The following is an 18,317-nucleotide window of genomic DNA, read 5'->3' as shown; positions in this document are numbered from 1 at the left end:
GGTTGGATATTGAGAGGGTTGGCCAAAGTATAATTATCTGGGTCACTCAGGAGTTCAGGCAAAGATAATACTAAAGTTATTAGAAGGAGGAGGAGAACGATTAAGCCTAGAATATCTTTGGTTGTATGGTAGGGGTGGAAAGTGATTTTGTCTGATGAAATCCCTGAAGTGTTGTTAGACCCTGTTTCATATAAGAATAAAAAGTGAACAGTTGCTAGAGCAGTAATGATGAGGGGTAAGATGAAATGGAAGGAGAAAAGTCATGTGATGGTGCCTTTGTCAACTGAGAATCCACCTCAGATTCATTGTACGAGGTCAGTTCCAATATATGGGATGGCTGAGAGTAGGTTTGTAATTACTGTAGCACCTCAGAATGATATTTGGCCTCACCGGAGCACATAGCCTATGAGTGCTGTTACTATAGTTGTGAGTAGGAGGCTAATGTCAATATTTCAGGTTTCTAGTTATATAATTGACCCGTAGTATAAGCCTCAGACAACGTGTAAGAAGAAGCAGATGAAAAATATTGAAGCACTGTTAGCATGAAAATAGCGGACTGTTCAGCCATAGTTTACATCTCGGCTGATGTGAGCAACTGAAGAGAAGGCAGTTGAGGTGTCTAATGTATATTGCATGGCTAAAAATAACCTTGTGATCTGGAGAATAAGGCAGGCACCAAGAAGTGAGCCAAAGTTTCATCATGTAGAAATGTTAGATAGTGTGGGAAGATCAACGAATGAGTAGTTAATATTTTTTATTAGTGGGTGTGTTTTGCGGGTGTTGGTTATTAGTGGTCTTATAGTTGAAGTACAATGATGATTTTTCATGTCATTAGTCATGGTTATAGTCCATGTGGGAATAATGGCATATGCTTTATTTTTATTAAGTGTTCTTTTGATAATGGGATTTGTAGATTTTTCTTAGAAACCTTCTCCTATTTATGGGAGTTTAGGGCTAATTGTTAGTGGTGCTGTGTTGTGGTATTGTGTTGAATTTTGGTGGGGCTTTTGTGGGGTTAATGGTCTTTTTAATTTATTTGGGTAGTATGATGGTTGTCTTTGGTTATACTGTGGTGATGGCTATTGAGGAGTACTTTGAACCATGGGGGTCAACCATTGACATTTGAGGGGCTTTACTAATTAGGATTATTAATAGAGTTGGTGTTGGTTGGGTGAATAGCTGAGTACAATGGGGTGGAGGTCGCGATTGATTTAAATAGCATAGACAGTTGAATAATTTTTGAGGGTGAGGAAGTGGGGTTGTTGTGTGAGGATTCTGTGGGTGTGGATGCCTTGTACAGTTCTGGGTTTTGATTAGTGGTAGTTGCTGGTTGATCATTATTTGTTAGTATTTATGTTGCAATTGAAATTACTCAGGGTAATAAATTATATAATTAAGAGTAGGGTTAGAAAGGATGGAATGAAAAAGAGAGAATGTAGAGTTTAATTAGGCCTTTTTGAGTAGATATAGTGGAAATGGAGGCTGAGACTTGAGTTTGTGAAATGGTCTTTGGTATAGACTTTTCTAGTGGAATTAGGTCTAGTAGAAGTGAAGCCAGATTTTGGCTTGTGAATGGGTTTGAGTAAGGGGTTGTATGCTGTATTGTGGCTAAATAGAAACCTAATATATTGGAGAAGTTGAACGTCTGTAATGGGTACTTTAAGGTTATTAGTTATGAGGTTAAGCTCTATGGCTAGTAAGAGGCCTAAGGTGGCCACATCTAGGGCTGTGAGCTTTAGGTGGAGTGGTATAGTTGTTTCGGGGGATGAAGCAGGAATAATACTGTTGGCGATGAGGAATCTGGCGAAGATACTGCCGATTGTTAGGCGCTTGAGTTAATCAGGAAGGGATTGTTTTCGTTAATAATAATCAGAGTTGTGAAGTGGGGTTTTCCTATTAGAGTGAAGAAAATAATACGGGCCCTATAGACAGCTGTTAAGGAGGTGGCAACAAGAGTAATAGAAAGGGATCAGGCATTGGTGTATGACGTGTTTGTGGTTTCAATAATAAGGTCTTTAGAGTAAAAGCCTGTGAGGAAAGGCATACCTGTAAGTGCAAGGCTGCCAATAATAAGGGAGGAGGAAGTGCGGGGTAAAGTCTTGAATAGCCCTCCTATTTTTCAGATATCTTGTTCATCATTGAGATTATGGATGATGGACCCTGAATATATAAATTATATAGCTTTAAAAAAGGCATGGGTACAGATGTGAAGGAATGCTAGGTGTGGCTGATTCACGCCAATTGTGACTATTATAAGGCCCAGCTGGCTTGAGGTGGAAAATGCTATGACTTTTTTTGATATCACTTTGTGTTAGAGTGCAGATTGCTGTAAATGAGGTGGTAACAGCCCCTAGACATAATGTTAACGTTTGAATTGATAGATTATTTTCTATAAAGGGTAGAAGCAGATGAACAGGAAAACTCCTGCTACAACTATAGTGCTGGAGTGGAGTAGGGCTGAGACTGGGGCTGGGCCTTCTATGGCTGATGGAAATCAGGGATGGAGGCTGAATTGAGCTGACTTTCCTGCTGCTGCTAAGAGAAGACTAATTAACGGAAGGGCGTGGGGGGGGGAAGGCTTAGAATATATGCTTGTTGAAGCTCTTATGTGTTGGAAGATAAGAGGAATCATGCTATAGCTAAAACAAAGCCGATGTCGCCGATGCAGTTGTACAGAATTGCTTGGAGGGCTGCTGTATTAGCATCTGCTCGTCCGTATCATCAGCCAATTAGTAAGCAAGACATAATTCCTACACCTTCTCATCTGATAAAGAGTTGAAAGAGGTTGTTGCCAGTTACCAGAATTCGTGTTGTGATGAGGAAAGTAAGTATTTGAAAAATTGATTAATGTTTGGGTCTGAGTTTATGTATCACATTGAGAATTCTACAATAGATCAGGTAACAAATACTGCTACTGGGATAAACATTGTGGAGAAGTAGTGTAGTTTGAAGCTTGGTGAGAGTTTAAGAGTTTGGATTGTCATTCAGTGTCAGTTTGAGATGACTTATTGGCCTGTACATGTAAACATTGTTGTAGGGATGAGGCTAATGATGAATGTGCATGCGATAGATATTTTCACATAATTTGGGTATGAACCTTTTTTGTAGAGGTTGTTTAAGATAGTAATAATCGGTAAGATTAAGGGGATCAGGGCTATTATGGAAGTGGAAAAATACATCTTTGTTACTTTTATTTGGAGTTACACCAGTGTTTTTGCTTCCTAAGACCAACAGATACCTCTAATCCTTTAAAAATTGAGAAAGCCATGTTGTTAGGCATGGGGTCGTGAGTTAGCAGTTTTTGCATACTTTCTTGGTAGAAAAGAAGTTGCAGGCTTCTATTATTAGGTTCGCAATTTAATGTTTTGGTTAAATGATACCTACAGCATGAAAACTCCATAATAATTTTAGACCTTAAGGATAATAGGAGGTGCAAGATGTATAAGTATTAATGTATTTTCTTGTGTAAAGGAAGGTTTAATATTGTAAATATAATATGCAAGTGTCCCTCATTGTGTTGTGATTAGCACACGTACGAAGTAAAGGGCTGTAATTAGTATATTAAGTCCTATAAGCATAAAAGTGATGTTTGATCAGGAGAATGAAGCCATAGTCACAAAGATTTCTCCTACTAGATTGATGGTAGGGGGTAAGGCAAGGTTAGTGAGATTTGCTAGGAGTCATCAAGAGGCCATTAGTGGAAGCAGTGTTTGAAGGACTCAGGTAAGTAATATGATTCGGCTATGGACTCGTTTGTAGTTCGAATTTGCTAGGCAGGACAGTAAGGATGAAGTGAGTCCATGAGCAATTATAAGGGTGACTGCACCTGTAAAGCTTCAAGGGGTTTGAATGAGGTTAGCCATGATAACAAGTGCTATGTGGCTAACGCAGGAGTAAGCAATAAGTGATTTTAGATCGGCTTGTTGCAGACAAGTAGGGCTTGTTATAACTATCCCTCATAGGGATAGTATGAGGAAGGGGTAGGCTATTTGTTCTGTTAGGGGGCTGAGGATAAGGGTAAGCTATATTATACTGCAGCCTCCTAGTTTTAGGAGTACTGCTGCAAGTACTACTGAGCCGGCAATAGGAGCTTCTATCTGGGCTTTGGGGAGTCATAAGTGAAGTCTGTATAGAGGTGTTTTTATGACAAAAGCCATAATACATGCTAATCATATAAGGTTATTGGATTAGGAGGCCAATAGCTCTTGGGTGGTAAGAATCATTACTAGCATATTTAGTGAACCTGAGGTATTTTGAGTATAAACAAGTGTAATAAGTAGAGGAAGGGACCCTACTAGTGTATAAAATAAGAAATAGGAGCTGGCATTGAGGCTTTCTGGTCAGTTACCTCAGCAGGTGATGATAATTAGGGTAGGAATTAGTTTAGCTTCAAAGAGGATATAAAATATAATTAGTTCTGTGGCTGTGAATGCTATAATTTAAAAAATCTGCATGGAAATCAATATAGAAATATAGAGCTTTTTTCGTGGGGGTAATTCAATGGACAGGTGATATTGGCTTGCTAGGATTATAAGAGGTAGTAGTCAGGTTGTTAAAATTAGAAGGGGCGAGGTCAGCATGTCAGAAGAGAAGATTAATGAGAAGTTGGATGGGTTATTGTTGAATTGCATAAAAAATAGTTGGGTAATAAGACTGATGAGTAGGCTGTGGGTAGCCATGTTGATTCAGATTATAGAATCTTTAGAGGATGATGTCATTGGTAACAGTACATTTGTTGGAATAATGATTTTTAACATTGAAGTAAATTTAGATTTTGTACGTAATCTAGACCATATGTATTGGAGATTGAAACTAGTAAGGCAAGGCCCACTGCAGCTTTATAGGCAGCAAATACTAGGAGAATGATGGGTATTATGGACGCTAGAGTGAAACGTATGTTTAAAGTTGTAAGAGTATTTATGATAAATAATATTTGTTTATACATTTATTTATAAATTTTTGATAGCATTATGCCTTCTAGGCATAATAGGGTTTATATTAGGTGGCATCGATAGACTAATATTCCCAGCAGTGACATGGTGTATGCTAATATAATACTGATGTAAATAGAAGGCACTTGGTAAATATGGTCTGTCATAATCTAATGAGTCAAAATCATTTATTTATTGTGACTTAAACTATTTACCAATTCAATTCAATCTGACCCTTTTAGGGTTCGTTCATAAGTCAAGCCTAGGATTAAAATGGTAACTAGCAATAAGGGCTGTGCTGATTATTGTGTCAGGTTGTTTGTTTGAAGAGCTCATGGCAAGGCTGGTAGCAGAGTGATTTCTAAGTCGGAGAGGAGAAATATGATGGCTACTAGGAATAATTTTATGGTGAAGAGGAGGAGTGCAGATGTTATTGAGTCAAATCCACATTCATAGGTGCTTGATTTTTCTATATAAGTATTAAGTTGTGGGAGCCAAAATGTAACTATTATTAGTAATAGGGTCAGTAAGGGGTCGGATACTAGGGCTAGTGTCAAGTTAATTACTCTCTTTTGGATATAATTGAAACTAATTGATTGGAAGTCAATGGTACTGTTTATACTAAAAGAGTAGGACCCTCATCAGTAGGTAGAAATGCATAAAAATAGTCATACTACATCTACGAAGTGCCAATATCAGATGGCGGCTTCAAAGCCAAAGCGGTGGTTGGATGTAACGTGGTATTTTAATTGGCAGAGGAGGCAGAGAGCGACAAATGTTGATCCAATAATAACGTGAAGTCATGCATGTGTATGTGAAGTTATGCATGTGTGTGTGTATATATATATTATATGTATATACATATATGTCTGGGTGTGTGTATATATACACGTGCCACATTTTCTTTATCCGATTATCTGTTGATGAACTCTTAGGTTGATTTCATGATTTTGCTATTATGAATAATGATGTGATAAACATATCAGTGCAGGTGTCTTCTTTATATAATTTATTTTCCTTTGCATAGTTACCTAATAGTGGGATTGCAGGATTGAATAGTAGTTCTATTTTAGGTCTTTGAGAAATCTCCATACTGTTTTCCATAGGAGTTGAACTAATTTACATTCCCACTAACAGTATATAAGCATTCCGTTTTCTCTGCATCCTCGCCAACATCTGTTATTTTTTGACCTTTTAATAACAGCCATTCTGACTGGCATGAGATGGTATCTCACTGTGGTTTGGATTTGCGTTTGTCTGATTAGTGATAGTGAACATTTTTTCACATGTTTGTTGGCTACTTGCATGTCTTCTTTTGAGAAATGTCTGTTCATGTCCTTTGCCTACTTTTTACTGGGGTTATTTGTGGTTTTTTTTCTTTCTATTTGAGTTTCTTGTAGATTCTGGATATTAGCCATTTGTTGGATGCATATTTTACATATATTTTCTCCCATTATATAGGTTGTCTATTTATTCTATTATGATTTTTTCGCTGTGCAGAACTTTTTTGTTTTGTTTTGTTTTTTTATTGTACGTTAAGTTTTAGGGTACATGTGCACAATGTGCAGGTTTGTTACATATGTATCCATGTGCCATGTTGGTGTGCTGCACTCATTAACTCGTGATTTAGCATTAGGTGTATCTCCTAATGCTATCCCTCCCCCCTCCCCCCACCCCACAACAGTCCCCGGAGTGTGATATTCCCCTTCCTGTGTCCATGTGTTCTCATTGATCAATTCTCACCTATGAGTGAGAACATATGGTGTTTGGCTTTTTCGTCCTTGCAATAGTTTACTGAGAATGATGATTTCCAGTTTCATCCATGTCCCTACAAAGGACATGAACTCATCATTTTTTATGGTTGCATAGTATTCCATGGTGTATATGTGCCACATTTTCTTAATCCAGTCTATCATTGATGGACATTTGGGTTGGTTCCAAGTCTTTGCTATTGTGAATAGTGCCACAATAAACATACGTGTACATGTGTCTTTATAGCAGCATGATTTATAGTCCTTTGGGTATATACCCAGTAATGGGATGGCTGGGTCAAATGGTATTTCAAATCAAAACCACAATGAGATACCATCTCACACCAGTTAGAATGGCCATCATTAAAAAGTCAGGAAACAACAGGTGCTGGAGAGGATGTGGAGAAATAGGAACACTTTTACACTGTTGGTGGGACTGTAAACTAGTTCAACCATTGTGGAAGTCAGTGTGGTGATTCCTCAGGGATCTAGAACTAGAAATACCATTTGTGCAGAACTTTTTGATTTAATTGTCTTATGTGTCTATTTTTGTTTTTGTTGCATTTGCTTTTGATGTCTTAGTCATAAATTCTTTCCCTAGGCCAATGTCCAGAAGAGTGTTTCCTCGGGTTTCTTCTAGGATTTTTATAGTTTCGGGTCTTACATTTAAGTCTTTAATTCATATTGAGTTAAATTTTTGTATATGGTGAGATACATGGGTCCCGTTTCATTCTTCTGCATATGGCTATCCAGTTTTTCTAGCACCATGTGTTGGATAGGGTGTCCTTTCTCCAGAGTAATATTATCCTTGAAATATAATTGTTATACCAGGTAAAATCTTACTTACTGGTGTTGCTTTGAAACAATGTATAACCAGCAACCTGAGTATTGAGAGAACTGGGCTCTAACCGTAAGATTGCCACTGGACAGCTGTGTAATAGACAGAATTTGTAACCTTTGGGTGTGAGTTCTTTCTTCATTGCTACTAAAGATTCAGTGATGTCCGCAGTATTTTCCACTTTAAAACAAAAAATGTGATTAGGTTATTATCCTCTTTAAGGCTTTCTAATGTATCTAAATAATTCAGACAAAAGTAAATTAGTTTCTTTAGACTCTTGGAAATTTAATCGGTTATTTAATTAATAAATTGGATTTGAAAAAATGTACATGTTATGAGAAAGAACATTCTGATAATTTAAAAACATTTAGCTGTTCCAACATAATACTAGAGAATATTTAGTCCCCCGATGTACCTGGGGCTTAATCTATGCCTTGCATGCAGCAGGAGCATAAGCTATAGAAAGAGATGTTTGCCTATCACTCATGGCCACTCTACTATTAGAATGATATAGGATCAAGCTATTCTCCTGCTCAGAATCCTTTGTTGGATCCTCTTGCCTAACAGTGTTTTACAAACTGTGCTATATATTAGTCTGGTAAGACTTCCTTCCTTATGAAAATAAACTCATTTTTCCACATTCAGATAAGTTTGGGAAATGCTGTACTTAACACCTTCCCTTAGAGAGTCACAATACACACTAACTTAGAGGCTGTGAGAAGCCATGCAGTTCAGGCACTTGTCTTCTCCAAACTTCTTATTTTCCTTTCTTATTAATGGAAATCTGGTAACGTTTCCATATAAAATACTAGACTTCTTTTTAGTAAGTGGGCAAGTAAGCTTGTCTTGGCCAAGAAGATTTAAGCATAGTTGATGTATAGAGCTGTTGTAAAAAAAAAAAAAAAAAAAAAAAAAAAAAAAATGCTTTGGAAAGGAGGATCCCACCATGTATTTTCACCCTAGCATGCTCCCTTATACTTCTTATCTGGAACACAGACAAAACACTTAGAATAGTCATCTTGTGACCATGAGCGTGCAACCTGAATTGTCATGATAGGAGAGCAGAAATGTAGAGGACCCCACATCCTTTCATAGCTGTCTAGACCAGAGCTCCTACTACTGGACTACTTCTTAGGCCAGAAAAAGTAGACCACTTATTAAAGTCACTAATTGTCAAGTGTTCTTCTATTTGTGACAAAAACGTTTTTAACAATTACAGCAGAAATTTATTACTTTTTAACCTCAAGTAAGATTTTCTGGAAACATTTTCAGCAATGCTGTCTGTTTTGGTTTTCTATTGCAGCTATAACAAATTACCAAAAACATAGAGGCTTAAAATAACAAAAATCGATTATCTTACAGCTCCAGAGGTAAGACGTCTGGCATGGGTCTCATTGGGCTAAAACCGAGATATCAACAGGGCTGTGCTGCTTTTTGGAGGCTCTAAAGAAGGGTTTTGTTTTCTCGTCCTTTCTAGTTCCTAGAGGAAACTGGCATTTCTTAACTCATGGCCCCTTCCACCATCTTCAAAGCCACCAAAAGTGAATCTCTTTCAGGCTTGTTCTGTCCACATATCTCTATTTCTCTGAACACAGCTGGGAAAGGTTTTTAGTTTTTTCAGGTCTCATATAGTTAGATTAGTTCTCTCCAAATAATCCAGGACACTCCCCATCTCAAGCCTTGTAAATCTAATCACATCTAAAAATTCCCTTTTGCCATATAGAGTAAAATATTTACAGGTTCCAAGGATTTGGAAGTGAACATCCTTGGAAGTCATTACCACACCACCATATAGGAAGCCTATACTCCTTAGCACCAGTAATTTATGATCTGATTGTAATGACATTTTATTACTCACCTTTTCCTTCTCACTATGCGTTTCTGCTTTCTTATCACATAAACCATTATGCCATGATCTATCCAACTTTACTTTTTGGCCAAGTCACAAGTCTACTCCTTACCTTTTCAGGGTCTAGGGAAGCAACAAAATAGCAGTCCACTTACCATATGTCTACACAGTTAAACACCATGAGATAGATCAAACTGTTAAACAGGTTCTATCTTCCCACTCTGACATATACACCTTGAGCATGGTTTTGAAGGTCCAGTCCAAATTTGTAGTTCTCTTTTTCTATCAGAATTTTATTTCAGAATATGACAGCACAGGGACAAATAACCCCAAACTCTAACCCCTTGTTCAAGTGTTACAGCTCACACATCTAAACAATCCAGGTCATATGTCCAAGGTCCAGTTACACGCCTTGCAAGCAGTCACCCCTTGGTCATCATGCAGTAATACAGTTATGACAATGGTGGTGCAGCCTGCACTTCTAGAGCAGAGGTGGAAAAGAGGGCTGTGCATTTTCTGGAGGCAGATAAAAGACTGTGCAAGAAACTCGTGTTTTTATCTGGAGCATGTTCTTGCAGGTTGAGTGTGAGCTCTGTATGGGGAGTGTTATGACCTGAGGAAGGATGGGGATAGACCCTGTAAAGTTCAGGACTTTGGCCACAAGCTCCTCTTTCCTAGGTGTGAGCAAACTAATGCTTATTTGTGTAGTTCAAGATTCTACTCATTTTCATATTAATATAATTCATTTCTTAAAATCCACCAAATTTCTTAAACATTTTGTAAGCGTTTTGGTGATTTTTCTTTCTCATGCAAGGTACAAAATACTATCCGTTTTGCAGAACTTAAAAAAATCTGCTTTTAATAGTGATAGCACATATATACCAAATAGCATATATATGGTATTTGATTATACAATATAGATGAACATATAATATAAATATTTTATAATATTAATAGTATATATAATGATGTCCTAATATTTATTGAAGGCATTTCAAGTGCCATGCACTGTGTTAATCAACTGATAAATATTATCTGATGTATTGCTAGAATCACATTTATTGTATTTTATAATTACATGTATGAGTGTCTCTTGATCACAGGAACTGTGTTCCCTTCCTCTCTTTACCCTCAGTAGCTAAGAAGTGCTTAGCACATAAAAAGCTTTAGATAAATGATAGAAAAATTGGTGCATGGTTGATTGAAGCTTTATATTTGTCTGATGTCATCAGTTCTCCATCTGTCTTATTCCTTTCATTCTCCTGGGAGATGACCAGTTTGATATATAAAGGTGGCCACAGTGGATTCTTTAAGGACACAGTGAACAGTAGTGAACTGCAGATACTTTTCTCACATACGTTTTTAACTTGTGGGCCTTTTAAAGACAATATTAAAGACCTGGAATTTAGACATAGGACAAGAAAAGTGAAAGGCTTCAACAGGACAGATACCATGGAAAATATTAGTAATACAACTACTTTTTTACTTTTTCCACCCATCAAGTTGACAGGATAACTTTTGCAAGCTAAACTAAGGGTTGCCATACCTGAGGGCCAAAACTGCAGAGTTAAAATCCAATGGGACAACCGCCTATCAAATATTTCAAAAGTTATCCTTTAAAAATATTGAGCACATGATAATTTATCCCTTTGCTGATGTATCTGTGGGATGATCAGCATTCATCCTCACCTGTAAGAAAATGGTATATCATTATATCTCTTAGGCTTAACAAAGTTTCTTCTAAATCACTTGTTCTAATGAGTTAATGGTACTTTGAAAATGAAACATAGTTCACTTCCTTATGAATGTATACAAATATCTTTTGGAGATAAAAATCAACATTATATGATCAGTTAATATAAATAATGTGTCAGTTTAACATAAACTAAATGGATCAATTTAAATATTGGTAATTTTTAAATTACAAAGTTTTCAGAAAAAAAATCCTTCTCCAAAGATTTTAATCAAATGCATTTATCTCAGTTTTCTTACTTATATATACTCATACATAAACAAAAAAGAATAGTAAACAGTCTTTATTGATACAAACTTACTTTCCTTTATCTAGAAAATAATGTTTTTGTTCTGTACAATAAATTGTCAACTAAAAGATCTGGGGTAGATAGAATCTGAGAAACTGAAGCAAACTGTATGAATTAATCTGACATCTATCCACAAAGAGATTATAAATGGAATTAGCTTAAATAAGGTATATATTTAAAACATGTTATTTTGACAACAGAGGTAACAAATAGGTGAACTAATTACCTAAATAAATTAGAAACCCTTTCCCCCTGCCCCCAAGGGGAAATGTGGCTCCCAACTTTTATATAAATTTTACTTGCAGTTGAGGTTGAGGTTATTATCTCATATTCACCTAAATCTTCCAGTGGAATACAGATTTCCTAAATTCAGACAGACCTGGTTCAACTTCCAGCTTCACCATTTACTAGTTATGTGACATTGGACCAGCCAGTTACCCTCTCTTAACTTACATATGGATGTCTATCAAATGAAGATAATACTTAACTCTCAGTGTTGTTGAAAGTGTTACATGAAATAATCCAGGTAATGGGACTGGAATGTGCCGAGGCACAGAGGAAATGATGAGGATATTCTTATAATCTTTTCTACGGATTTTGCCTAAGTATCCTACAATAAATTAAATTTAAAAATGCAGATAAAATATGCCAAGTATTCACTTTAAGAACTACAATATAGGCTAATTTCTAAACTAGACATGAAGGAAAGATCTAGCATGAATGTTTGCATTGCACACAACATTGCTGATTAGGGAAAGGAAAAAAATCACATGTGAAGGCCATTCAAATATTATTTCCTTGATAATTTAACTGCATACACAATCTCAGCCAACTGAAAGCATTTTCTCTCTTCTTTATCTTTCATTTTGTCAACATATTGGACACCTACTATGAGTTAGCAACAGTGGAGGTGTTGGGCATTTAACAGCAATGAAGTAAAAAATGATTTCTAATCACCCTGAGTTTGCAGTCAGTAGGGAGACGGTGATTTGTTTATAGGACATTTCATCCAAATATGATAAACATGATGATGGAGAACTAGGACAGTGTTCTCCAAAAAAAAAAAAAATGTAGTCTTAGATCAGACTTTATGGCTGATTCAGCCAGGCAAAGGGATGGAAGGAGTCAGGAGTTAGATGGAGAAACATCCTGGACTGTGACTCAGTCCAGAAGAAAGTGTGATTTGGCCTATTTGAAGAATGTAATTGACAAACCAAATCTCCAAATCTAAGTAGAATATAGAAGAGTAACAACTAGCAAGAGACCAAACAAATAAAACCCAATAAACAAACAAAAAACACCCAAGCGATGAGAAAACCAGATCCAGGAAACACTTGTTCATCTTGTGAGGAGTTTGGACTTTACACTTAAGCAATGAAGAAACTCTCTCAACATCTTTTTTTGTAATCCTATATTAATTATGTATTCATCATATTCTATTTTGTGTAACAGTTACCTCTCTTATGTACTATATACTGTCCTTCAGAGTAGGGTCCATATCTAATTTATCACTGCATTCATTCAGCATAGTACAAGACATCATATGCATAAAATTTCTCAATTTACAATTGCCCTTCACAGGTGTTACATCATTAAATCCTCATAATGACGTTTTGAGAAAAGGCTTCCTTATTATTCCCTATTTGCAAACAAGGTACTTAAGTTACAGAAAGATAGAATGACTAGTAGTAAATGGGAAATCCAGGATGTGAACACAGGACTTCTGGATCCTTAACCTCCTGTCTAATAGAATGCTTGTCAATGACAGAAATGCTCTATCTTCAGTATCTAAGAATGTTGCCACTAGCACATATGGTCACTGAGCACTTTAACTGTGGGTAGTGCAACTGAGGAATGGAATTTTATACTTACTTTACTTGAATTAATTTAAATTTAAATAGCCATCTGTAGCTAGTGGCTACTATATTGGACAATGTGCCTCTATATTATGACTTTTCATCACAGATGCTTAATTAATGTGTGCCAAATAAGCACATGAGTAGTTTAGGGGATTATTGCCTCATTCATACATGATTTTGGATTCTATATTAGGTGTACCTTTGAAACTTTTGTTCATAGACCTGAATGAAATCAAAATCATAATTTTTACTATTCTAACACATTTTGCCTTAAAAAAGTTATATAAATTTTACGTTCCTCCTGAGAACATACATTTTTTAAGCTTTTAAAGTGTTGTAACATAAATTTAATGTTTGGCATTGTTTATATTACCTGTGGGTAATATTATTCACATTTGTAATTAACTCTTTAATTGTTAAATTTAAAAAATTAATAGAATAAAATTTAAAATTAATTGTTAGCATAGTTTTTCTATGAATTGTAATACATTTTTCCCCTAAGTTAGCCAAATATCATACTCTCCAACCATTCTTTAAAAAGTAATTAAATAAATGCATCCTGAGTATATTAGTTCACTAGGGCTGCCATAACAAAATAACACAGACTGGGTGACTTAAACAACAGAAATTTATTATCTCACAGTTCTGGAGGCTGAGAGGCCAAGATTAAGGTGCTGGCAGGGTTGGCTTCCTCTGAGGCATCTCTCCCTGGCTTGCAGATGGCTGCCTTCTTGCTGCCTCTGTACAAGGTCCTTCCTTTAATACAGGTGCCCCTGGTGTCTCTCTCTGTGTCCTGATCTCTTCTTATAAGGCCATCATTCAGCATATATGAAGAGCTCACCCTAATGGCCTCATTTTACCTTAATTATCTCTTTAAAGCCTCAATCTCCAAATATTACCACATTCTGAGCTACTGGATATTGAGGCTTCAACATACGAATTTTGGAGGACACGGTATCACCCATAACACCATTCTTCCAAACCTTCTGTTTCTGTGTCTGTTTTTCACAGGAATTCTTCAAGAGTATTCTGAGAAACAAAAGTGGAGAGCATCAAATCATTTTTATAACTATTATGTTCTTTTTAAGTGTATAGTCTGATACAAGAGATGCTTGATTCAGGCAAAACACTCATCTTCATTTTTTTATAACACAGAAAATTAGTGGAAAATGCCAAAGGCCAATCTTTAATTTCCAACAAGCATTTTAAAGCATAATGCCCTATAATTTTCATCAGGACTTTAAAATGTTAATTATTTTATGATCTATAATAAAAATGTAATTGTCATCAAAATTAATCCTTCAGGCTAAAAATTTTATGGCGTATTTATTTCTTTAAATGTACTTCTGATTTGAATATTTGTTACCTTAGGATAAGTTTTAACCTATGAAATAATGGAAACTGGCTTTGTATGGCAGCAGTATCCATTTTTTTCCTGATGACAATTTAGAATAAAAGGTACATTTTGATAAGTCAAACTGAAACACCATTAAAGATTAAACTTACACTGCACAACTCTGGATGAATTTTATCAGTACCCAGAACTAAATCACTAAATTTATAATTTGCTAATGTGAAGAATAATAATCACTTAGTGTTGAAATCTTTAATGTCTCTGGTCTTTAAAAGGAAAGGCCGTGTGAAAAGTATCCCACTTGCAGTGAGAGAGAATTGTGCTTTAACCATTTCCTAGCTGAGTGATCCTTAGCAAGTTATTCAATCTCTCTGAGCCTGGATTTTCACCTGTCCATGAAACCCAGACACTAGTCTCCCTACCTGTTTCTTCCATCTCACAATGGTGTCTTTAAGTCATTCTGAGAGGTGATCTTTTTCACCCTATTACCAGCCATATCAATTGGTGTGTTTGCTGGTGGGTAGAAGAAAGGCAGTTAGTCTCTTCCCTTTTATATTTCTTATACTGACTTTAATTTTTATAATTGAAAATGTTACTTAAAGATGGAATTTTTGCTTTATCACTTTAAAAGTAGACTGCCCAAGTTAAAAAATACATAGAATTAGAATCAATATTAATATCAAATAATGGAAACATAAAAGATGTTTATTCAATAAGTAATGTTAAGTTCTCAACATTATCATTTCACGATGTTCTTTTGTAAACACTAGATAGTTGGACAGTCAGAGTCTCTCAGGATGCTGTGGGTGGAGGGCTTAGTAAATACCTTTGCTAATTCTGTAGTTCCATTATATAGGTTGGTGCAAGTAGTTACATTTTTTGCCACAAAAAGTAATGATAAAAACTGCGAAAACTTTTGCACCAACCTATACCCAAAGATAAGGCTTCCGTGAGCCTGCAATATGGGACAGCCATTTATTTCCCTCAAACTACCTGAGAGTGCTGCTTATTATTATAATTATTATTTTGTTTTGTCACTCTTCCACTTTTCCTTCATTCCAGTGCCTGGATCCTTTTAGACCTAAATCAACCCCTTTCTTTACTCTTCCCAGGTAGTCTTTCCCTAACCTATTTCGTCATGGAAACTTCAGGCTCAGACGTGAGTGACAGCTTCTAATTCTGAAGAGATGCAAACAGGGAAGGCTTGGTTACTTCTGATACTCTGCTTTTGTATTTTGCTTCTTCTCTGTAATTTTTGGTCATTCTCAGAGAAATAGGAGTAACATATGTGCTACATTTTAGTGGAGTGTGAGTTTGTCTCCTGTCAATAGTTCCACCACACTTAATAGTGAAGATTTATACCCACATTCTTAACTTGATTTGGAAACAATTATGCCCAAAGTGTGTCTATCTCCTTCCAAGACCCAAGCAACATAGAAACAAATGCCAGCAATAACAAAAACCTCTTATGTTAAGAGTATGTTGGCCAGGGTTGTGCCCAAGCTCTTTCTGATTCTTGTTTTGCTTTGGATTTGGTTTTTCTGCTTGTATATTTCTTTTCTTTTCTTTTCTGAATCAACAAATTACAACACTTAATTTAGCAAAATTTTTTTATTATACTTTAAGTTTTAGGGTACATGTGCACAACGTGCAGGTTAGTTACATATGTATACATGTGCCATGTTGGTGTGCTGCACTCATTAACTCGTCACTTAACATTAGGTATATCTCCTAATGCTATCCCTCCCCACTCCCCCCACCCCACAACAGGCCCCGGTGTGTGATGTTCCCCTTCCTGTGTCCATGTGTTCTCATTGTTTAATTCCCACCTATGAGTGAGAATATGCGGTGTTTAGTTTTTTGTCCTTGCAATAATTTGCTCAGAATGATGGTTTCCAGCTTCATCCATGTCCCTACAAAGGACATGAACTCATCATTTTTTATGGCTGCATAGTATTCCATAGTATATATGTGCCACATTTTCTTAATCCAGTCTATCATTGTTGGACATTTGGGTTGGTTCCAAGTCTTTGCTATTGTGAATAGTGCCGCAGTAAACATATGTGTGCTTGTGTCTTTATAGCAGCATGATTTATAATCCTTTGGGTATATACCCAGTAATGGGATTGCTGGGTCAAATGGTATTTCTAGTTCTAGATCTCTGAGGAATCACCACACTGACTTCCACAATGGTTGAACTAATTTACAGTCCCACCAACAGTGTAAAAGTGTTCCTATTTCTCCACATCCTCTCCAGCACCTGTTGTTTCCTGACTTTTTGATGATCACCATTCTAGCTGGTGTGAGATGGTATCTCATTGTGGTTTTGATTTGCATTTCTCTGATGGCCAATGATGATGAGCATTTTTTCATCTGTCTTTTGGCTGCATAAATGTCTTCTTTTGAGAAGTGTCTGTTCATATCCTTCGCCCACTTGTTGATGGGGTTGTTTGTTTTTTTCATGTAAATTTGTTTGAGTTCATTGTAGATTCTGGATATTAGCCCTTCGTCAAAGGAGTAGATTCAAGATGGATTAAAGACTTAAATGTTAAACCCGAAACCGTAAAAACCCTAGAAGAAAACCTAAGCAATACCATTCAGGACATAGGCATGGGCAAGGACTTCATGTCTAAAACACCAAAAGCAATGGCAACAAAAGCCAAAATTGACAAATGGGATCTAATTAAAATAAAGAGCTTCTGCACAGCAAAAGAAACTACCATCAGAGTGAACAGGCAACCTACAGAATGGGAGAAAAATTTCTGCTTGTATATTTCTTACACCAACTTTACTTTTCATAATTAGAAATGTCACTTAAATCAGATTTTTCACTTCACCATGTTAAAGGTAGACTTCCCATGTTAAAATATGTATATAATTAGTATCAATATTAATATCAAATGATGAAATGAAACGTTACAGTTCATGTGGAAAAGATTCAAATGGACAATTCAGGATGACTTCACAATAGAAAGATCATTTTACGTGCATTCATACTGAATGTTTTCATTGCATTTACTTATGAGTACTATATGTGGGTCAGAAGCAAGGTGAAAGGGATCCAGTTCAAGACTAATCTTATTGTCTTGAACTAATGATTATGTTATCATTAGCAATAGCAGTCATGCAATAGCAGTTCACGCCAGGCTGTGTATCTGCAATAGCAATACATGATTATTAGAAAAGGCCCAATCTGTAATAACGGTGGCTGCCTCCCATGTACTAGGAAATATGCTAAAGGCAGCAATTGTGTTACTGGAAATATAATTCTTCCCAAGAGTTTCAAATGAAGCAGCTTTAATGAATGGATTTTAATAAATTTATAGAATTGATCATATGGTTAAGTGGAAAAAATAACGAATGGTTAGGCACCAAGAAACTATTAATGTTAAGAATTAATGTTAACTAGCCGGGCACGGTGGCTCACGCCTGTAATCCCAGCACTTTGGCAGGCCGAGGTGGGCGGATCACAAGGTCAGGAGATCAAGACCATCCTGGCTAACACGGTGAAACCCTGTCTCTACTAAAAATACAAAAAATTAGCTGGGCGTGGTGGCGGGTGCCTGTACTCCCAGCTACAGTGAGACTCAGGCAGGAGAATCGCTTGAACCCGGGAGGCGGAAGTTGCAATGAGCCAAGATTGCACCACTGCACTCCAGCCTGGTGACAGAGCAAGACTCCTTCTCCAAAAAA

At 36.4% G+C, this 18,317-nt stretch overlaps 1 protein-coding gene and 1 pseudogene across 1 annotated transcript in view; one reads left to right on the top strand and one right to left on the bottom strand.

Annotated features, from left to right (window-relative positions):
* Positions 1–18,317, top strand: part of TENM4 (teneurin transmembrane protein 4) — a 3,069,169-nt gene that overhangs the window by 92,736 nt on the left and 2,958,116 nt on the right. The window lies entirely within an intron of this gene.
* On the bottom strand, positions 1,287–3,238 carry LOC129485295 (NADH-ubiquinone oxidoreductase chain 5-like; annotated as a pseudogene).

The sequence above is a fragment of the Symphalangus syndactylus genome, chromosome 6, assembly GCF_028878055.3.
Source record: "Symphalangus syndactylus isolate Jambi chromosome 6, NHGRI_mSymSyn1-v2.1_pri, whole genome shotgun sequence".
NCBI classification, from domain to species: domain Eukaryota; kingdom Metazoa; phylum Chordata; class Mammalia; order Primates; family Hylobatidae; genus Symphalangus; species Symphalangus syndactylus.
This window is presented reverse-complemented; position numbering and strand designations above follow the sequence as displayed.